Here is an 8,187-nt window from a genome sequence, read left to right on the forward strand (position 1 = left end):
TGTCTACCATGATATCAGTTAACTCCTCGTCCGCCATTTCCTACAACCAATATTATGTATCATCACATGTGCAAACATTATCAATGATGAAATATAAAACACATAGCACACGATCACGGATGTTATGTAAACAACCGCAACCGAGGTCGTTCGGATCTGCCAAACTTATCAAGGAAGATGGCCACGGCATCTGTCGTGATCACTTTCAATCGCGAGGAACTGCACGATCTCAAAACCTAGCTAGATCTGTGATTACCTCTGCCGCCGGATACCTAGGTTAGCCACCACATCAAATAACGATACTGGTGGTGCGCACAGCCGACGGCAACCGACGCTACGTGAACCCCGACCACGACATATAACAATGTACTTCGTCAGGGTATGTAAACATGCAAAACTGTCGCTACGTACGCACTCTTATATACATATAACAATGTACTTCGTCAGGGTATGTAAACATGCAAAACTGTCGCTACGTACGCACTCTTATATACATATAACAATGTACTTCGTCAGGGTATGTAAACATGCAAAACTGTCGCTACGTACGCACTCTTATATACATATAACAATGTACTTCGTCAGGGTATGTAAACATGCAAAACTGTCGCTACGTACGCACTCTTATATACATATAACAATGTACTTCGTCAGGGTATGTAAACATGCAAAACTGTCGCTACGTACGCACTCTTATATACATATAACAATGTACTTCGTCAGGGTATGTAAACATGCAAAACTGTCGCTACGTACGCACTCTTATATACATATAACAATGTACTTCGTCAGGGTATGTAAACATGCAAAACTGTCGCTACGTACGCACTCTTATATACATATAACAATGTACTTCGTCAGGGTATGTAAACATGCAAAACTGTCGCTACGTACGCACTCTTATATACATATAACAATGTACTTCGTCAGGGTATGTAAACATGCAAAACTGTCGCTACGTACGCACTCTTATATACATATAACAATGTACTTCGTCAGGGTATGTAAACATGCAAAACTGTCGCTACGTACGCACTCTTATATACATATAACTATGTGATTGTGATGTCACCGGACGTGACGAGCATAGTTCTTTTGTTGTGCAGGGGTGCGACGCATCGGTCCTCCTCGACCCGACGCCGGCCAACGCTCAGCCAGAGAAGCTCGGCATCCCCAACTTCCCGAGCCTGCGCGGCTTCGAGGTGATCGACGCGGCAAAGGCGGCGCTCGAGGAGGCCTGCCCCGGAGTCGTCTCGTGTGCGGACATCGTCGCTTTCGCTGGCCGCGACGCCACTTTCTTCCTCAGCAACGGGAAGGCGTACTTCGACATGCCAGCCGGCCGCTACGACGGGAACGTGTCCCTCGCCAGCGAGACCCTCTCCAACCTGCCTCTGCCCTTCGCCACCCTCCAGATGCTCAAGGACATGTTCGCCTCCAAAGGGCTCACCGTCGACGAGATGGTCACCCTCTCCGGCGCACACAGCGTCGGGATCTCCCACTGCTCGTCCTTCTCGGACCGCCTCCCGCCCAACCTCTCGGACCCCTCGGCCATGGACGCCACGCTCGCTGCATCTGTGCAGGTAAAATGCAACCGCACTGGTGACCCCGTGGTGGTGCAGGACTTGAGGACCCCTGGGGACCTAGACAACCAGTATTACAGGAACGTGCTCGATAAAAAAGTATTGTTCAAGTCGGACGCCGCACTCCGTTCGTCGGAGACTGGGGCATAAGTGCTCCTCAACGCCTGGATCCCTGGGCGGTGGGAGCAAAAGTTCAAGGCGGCCATGGTGAGGATGGGCAGTATCGAAGTCAAGACCAGGGCCAACGGGGAGATCAGAAAGCAGTGCCGGTTTGTGAACTAGCTAAGTGGTGGATGAAAATATCACAAGAATTGACGCATATCTTATCTCGATTCTCCACGCCGGAGACTCATGAGAATATGCTAATGGGCATATCTTATCTTGATTCTCCACGCTGGAGACTCATGAGAATATGCTAATGGGCATATCTTATCTTGATTCTCCACGCTGGAGACTCATGAGAATATGCTAATGGGCATATCTTATCTTGATTCTCCACGCTGGAGACTCATGAGAATATGCTAATGGGCATATCTTATCTTGATTCTCCACGCTGGAGACTCATGAGAATATGCTAATGGTTTCTGTATGTGCCATTTTCGAGTTATCGTTGCTGTTTAATTTCAGATACGGTTATTTTTAGCAAAAATAACTATGACTATTTTTGCATTACATGTACCGACATTTTCTGTGCACTTGATTAATTAAAGAGATTATAATTACATTGTCTTTTGTTTTATAGGCACTTACTTTACCCAATTTATTTTCGTTCATTCTTGTTGTAACGTTTTTATTGGTATTATTGGTGTATTTTATTTATTTTTTGACAATCTTATTGGTATACTTTATTACACTACTAAAATCAAGACTTTTACCTAAAGCCGTGATCTTTACGTACAATGATCTCCTCAAGGGGGAAAAAGCCATGCACGGAACAATCCAAGGAAAGGTAAATTTTATGTGAAAAAAAGAAGGAAATGATCACAAGACCCGGAAATTTGCAGGAGCACGCACCTGCCAAGCCCTGTCGGGCTGCTCGATTGCCTCGCGATTCGCGGAGTAGTTGAACCCCGCACAAGGGCATAATACTTTTTTAGTTTCAGTCATTGAAACTTACGATTTTGAATCAGAAACTTGTGATTCTCTTGCTTGTTCTTACCAAGTTTTGGAGATAAAATTTTAATATATTTTTTATTACAGTTGTAGGCATAAAATCATGATTTTATCGGTCTCTCTTACTAAGTTTCAAGAGCTGAAATTTAACATTAATTTTGAAAATTCATCAAAATGTATTCAGGATCTTATTTGAAAGGCCTCGTCATGAGAAACATGAATATAAAAACAGAATTAATTTTGACTTATCGTTGGAAAGATATAAATTTTTGAAAACTGGAAGCCAAAAATAAATCACGCGGGGAGACTAGGTGCCGTGAGACCTGCATGCCACAGATCCTCATCCGCCCAAGAACCATCACTTGTGAGAACACCACAAGTAAATGCTCTCGACGCATGTTTGATTGTCGGCGTGCTCTACATTTCGGTGGCCTGCGCCATATTTCGGAATTGGACCAGCAGTGAGGAGTAAAGCGGGCCATATGGGCCGCGCTTTTAAAGCCGTCCCACGGGCATAGGTTTTTAGCCCGGCACGACAAGCAAATAAAAGGGCCAGGCCGACCTTCGCCATCCATGGAAGAAGGTTGGTCATCAAAGCCAAACCTTAAGGTCGGCCCGACATGGCCCATTATTCACAGGCCGCCATGGCACGTGACCTAAGTCGGCCCTTTTAGCGCTGTTTAGAGTTATTTTGGTCTTTTAGCGCTCTTTTGGCATTTTTAGGGTTATTATTCTGGGCATTTTAGTGCTTTTTGTACATTTTTTACCTAATATTAAAGGACGGAAGATTTCATAGTTCTTCATCCATCACCTTTATATCCGTTAATTTTAAAAAATTGACGGTTGAGATTTAAACTATGTCTAGAGTTGATGAAAATTACCCATCAATACCATCCATAAGTGAGAACAAAAACGATTGGTTTTTTTACTCGCCCGTCGTAGTTCTCTCGCTTGCCCAGACCAATTTTTCTCTTAGAAAACAGAACAATTCGTCATCACGTCAAAAAGAATGAGAACAATTTGTCAAAAAAAGAGAACAATATGTCACTGGGTAATAATCTCAGCGAGAGAAAAACAAAGGATCCCCAAAATCGCTGGCTGCTCAACTCCGTGCGGTCGCTCCGCCCGCCTTCAATGGAAATCAAATCGATGCCGGCGACCACACCGACCGCCACCCTCTCCTTTTCTAGACCTGACCCAAAGCCCCTGCCGCCTCACCTCTCGCATGTCGCTATGGCTAACACAGTCTTGCCCTAGGCGGCTCCATGGGCACTGGGATCTCAGGGACGTGATCGACGGCGTCGCATTTCTGCACTTGTGCCGACATTAGTGGCGATAGAGCAGACAAATTACACAGGCAGGTCTACATGACGCCACAAACCCACCGGCAAGGATTAGTTCAAGCCGCCTTCAGGCATTGCCGATTGCTACGATTAGGAGGAACACTAGCACCACGATGACTGGGATAGTGAGGTTTGGGACTTGGAGTGGATCAGGTGGAGACGGCGGCGCCGGCGGTGGCCCGGACAATGGGGTTCGGGAGTTTGGAGAGGATCATGGGGAGATGACGGATGTGGTGGGCGCCGTGGTGCTCAGCATGCTGCCGACCTCGATTGCACCGCCTCGACACCCACCTGCGCATTTGCCGTTCTGCTCGCGACGCATCCCTTCCCAGCCGCCACCCCTCTGCCTTCCAAGCAACGAACGGGCTTGCCGAGGAGAAGAGTTCCATGCGTGTGGGGGGCCAGCTGCTCCCCCATCTTCAGACCTGACCTGTGTGCATGTGTGTGTGCTGCGGGTGTTGCTGCACTACATGTCTACAGCTGCAAGTATGCCCCACCACGTGATGAGATCCCAGTTGCTGTTCGCCCTAATCGTCTTTGGCAGTGCCATGTGCGGACTGTTGCTTTCCCTTGGAGGTTCAGGACATGTGTACTGTGCTGGTGATTTGCTAACCGATGCATATGAAGAACTCGATCCACTCATCTGGTCCAACTTCCATCGATGGAATTCTCCATCCACATCTCTTTGTGGTGAAATCAATTTCTCATTTTTTAAGGTTGTGTTCACATTCCATTGGGTACTGAATAAGTTAATTCCATCTGTATTGCTAGATAATTTAATTAGGAGGGAAAGTAATTATGCAACTTGAACTTTTGTTATGAACCCTTACAGATTGAATGTTCTTTGGTGATGTCCAATATGTTTGAAACCAAGTTAATCCTTTGATCTGGTCCTCTCGGGTGTGGGCTACATATTAGCAGTACTATAAGCATCCAAAAAGATGTACTGACTTGATGCAAATACTTATCTGTAACCCCGAGCATGATACAAATGTAGTGCAAGTGTTGTGTAATGAACTAAATTTGAAAGAAAAAAGTACAGAGAATTTTTGGCGAATTCCAGGTACACAGATGGTACAAAGATTTTGTGATGAATCCATTTTGGAAAAAGTTTGCTTCATTGTCTCCGACTCCATTGATCCAAGACCATTTGCTTCTTCTCCCTTCTTGATGCACTCACCCCTCTTTTGGTTTACTGATTCATTTTTCCCTAATTTGGATTTAAATGTTAATGGAGTGTTTACCTCCGATAGTGTTGATTCCGCACAGATTGTTGCATCCAACATGCAACACATACCAATCATTTGATATTTGAGGGGCCGTAGGCGCTTCGAGGAAGCATGGCACTAGCAGTTAAAAGGAATCCAGTATAGTTTACTAACACTGTTCAATTGGTTATAACGTCCATATATGATTGACTGATCAATAATGACAATATATCTTGCTATTAGAAATGCAGCTAAGCAAGGCTAGCGGTACTGTAGATAAGCAAGGGTAGCAGTACTGCACATAAACAAACGTAGTAATAGTTTGAAGATCCTGATCCTACAACATCAAAGTATATTCTGATTTTTGTAACCTGCAAAAGAGTATATACAGGAAAGTATGCTTTTTGTGAATCCTTTTGTTCTCGCTTCACTTATGGTACTGTATCAGGTTGTTCATGTTCAGATTCTTCAGGGTTTTGTTCACATGAAAGGAACTTCTTCAAATCATTTTGTCAAATTGGCATGGATATGAATTCTCAAACACTAACATCAATGTTTCATTTCTGTTGTTAAATAATTCCTTTTACTGTCAGCAAGCTAGACCTGATGCTAAGGATCTTATAAAGTTCTAACCAAAGATGACAACATGGACACAATCATATTTTAAAGTGTTTTTTTTGGACACGCGTCAGCAAGCTGTATGTTGCTTTGTACTAGAAGAATGGTGAAAAGGTGAGAAATTAATAGTACAAACGAACGGGGACAGATAATCATGCTTTTTCATGTTTCACATTAATGCCTTTGCACGTCCTGGTGCTACCATCTACTTGAACCATATCAAAAACCGGTGTGTCAAGCATACTGTCAGATATAAGCTTCTATTTTTTCTGAATGATTTTGTAAAGGTGAGATTTTGAAACCATGTGTCTCCATTATGTTTGTTGTTACCGAACTCAGGATATGGCATGCAACAGTGCCATCAAGTTATGTTCAAGGTGAGAGTTTCATGTACGTAGTACTGGCTGATTCTCACAAAAAAATTGTTATGCATCTTGACAGTTGAAAATTCATATGCGAACACAACAAAATGTAGCTTTCAGGCAATAAACTATACATTTTGCTGAAAATTCACAATATAGCTGGGCCCGCAAATTTCAGTTAACCTATTGGTTACATCTCTAATATTGTTAGTTGGTTGTCAAAATCTTACCTTCAACATTTTCTGTATTTTCATACACACATCCTATTTATCTATACTTATGCCAGTTGATCGAGTAAGGTAAAGTTGTGGAAAGGAAGTAAAATAATTACCGGCTCTCCATGTTTAATAGAGGTTCCTTCATACTAATCAATCTTTTTCTTTATCTTCTTGTCATAAGAGTTGTAGTTTTTCGGATACCGCAGACAAGTAACATTAACTTTCTCAAAGAAAAAAAATAGCACAAGTTTGGCAAGTTTAACAAAGTTTGCATCCATTCTTATTTCTTTTCTTTTAGTGAAACTCAGGCGAGCACTGCTTTCATACTATCGCTAGGGATGAGGGTAACATTATCTGCTACATTCGTCATAGTGATGTGGAGTGGCACGAAAAGAAGATTATATGAAATGAGGGACATCTAACAATTCTCCCTTGTAACGCACGGGCATATGTGCTAGTTAACCTAAAAACAAAAGGCCTATAAGGCCAAAACCATCCACAAGGCCAAAAACAACTTGGGCAGGCTCTGATCAGTGTCGGGGCGGGCCAGCCTTTCGCTCGCATTACAGGTCGATCCTTGAGCTGAGGCCTTTGAGCCGGTATGATGCTTTTATAAAAAGGCCAAAACGGGTTGTGCCATCGCAAGGCCTTTTGTGTCTGTGTCGTGCCATGTCATGTCGAGTCGGCCCACATGGCTAGGCCCGGTGAGGAGTGAAAAGAGGTGGCCGTGCGCATTTAGATCCCCACCCCCTCCCAGTCTCTCACTCAGAACAAACGCCGCCAGTCCAAGATTTCCCCTTCTCTCCCGAAGCTGATAGCCCCGCACCCCATCCCTCCCCTCCCAGATTTGAGCTCCGATCCTCCCCACTCGCTCCTTGTCGCCCTCCTAGAGTCGATGCCGACCAGCAGAAGGCAAGGAGATAGCGGCGCAGGCGGTGTAGGTCTTCGAAGATCAGGTTGCGGAGGTAGGCGCAAAATTCTCTCTTGTAGGAGCTCTGACAAACGCTCAACGAGATGGGCGACATCGATCTCGCTTCTTATGTTTATCCCCACCCCCACCAAACCCCGCCATGCCCCACCGCCAACCCGATGTGCTCAGCCCCGTCCAGATTACCCGCACACTCAAGCTCACCATATCGTGCACCGCCATCGCCCGCCTTCGTGCAGCCTTGCCATGTCTGCTGCACATTCCTAACACGAGATGTGTTTAACAAGTTCGAGCATGGGTGATGTCTACTACACAACCTTCTTCTTGTAGATGTTGTTGGGCCTCCAAGTGCATAGGTTTGTAGGACAGTAGCAAAATTCCCTCAAATGGATTACCTAAGGTTTATCAATCCATGGAAGGCGTAGGATGAAGATGGTCTCTCTCAAACAATCCTACAACCAAATAACAAAGAGTCTATTGTGTCCCCAACACACCCAATACAATGGTAAATTGTATAGGTGCACTAGTTCGGCGAGGAGATGGTGATACAAGTGCAATATGGACGGTAGATATATGTTTTTGTAATCTGAAAATATAAAAACAGCAAAGTAACTAATGATAAAAGTGAGTGAAAATGGTATTGCAATGCATTGAAACAAGGCCTAGGGTTCATACTTTCACTAGTGCAAGTTCTCTCAACAATAATAACATAATTGGATCATATAACAATCCCTCAACATGCAACAACGAGTCACTCCAAAGTCACTAATATCGGAGAACAAACGAAGAGATTATTGTAGGGTATGAAACCACCTCA

General features: G+C 44.3%; 1 pseudogene; it reads left to right on the plus strand.

Annotated features, from left to right (window-relative positions):
* The first annotated feature begins 1,055 nt into the window (after positions 1-1,055).
* On the plus strand, positions 1,056-2,312 carry LOC125526492 (annotated as a pseudogene).
* Positions 2,313-8,187: the final 5,875 nt, after the last annotated feature.

This window comes from Triticum urartu, unplaced genomic scaffold (assembly GCF_003073215.2).
Source record: "Triticum urartu cultivar G1812 unplaced genomic scaffold, Tu2.1 TuUngrouped_contig_10293, whole genome shotgun sequence".
Lineage (NCBI taxonomy): Eukaryota > Viridiplantae > Streptophyta > Magnoliopsida > Poales > Poaceae > Triticum > Triticum urartu.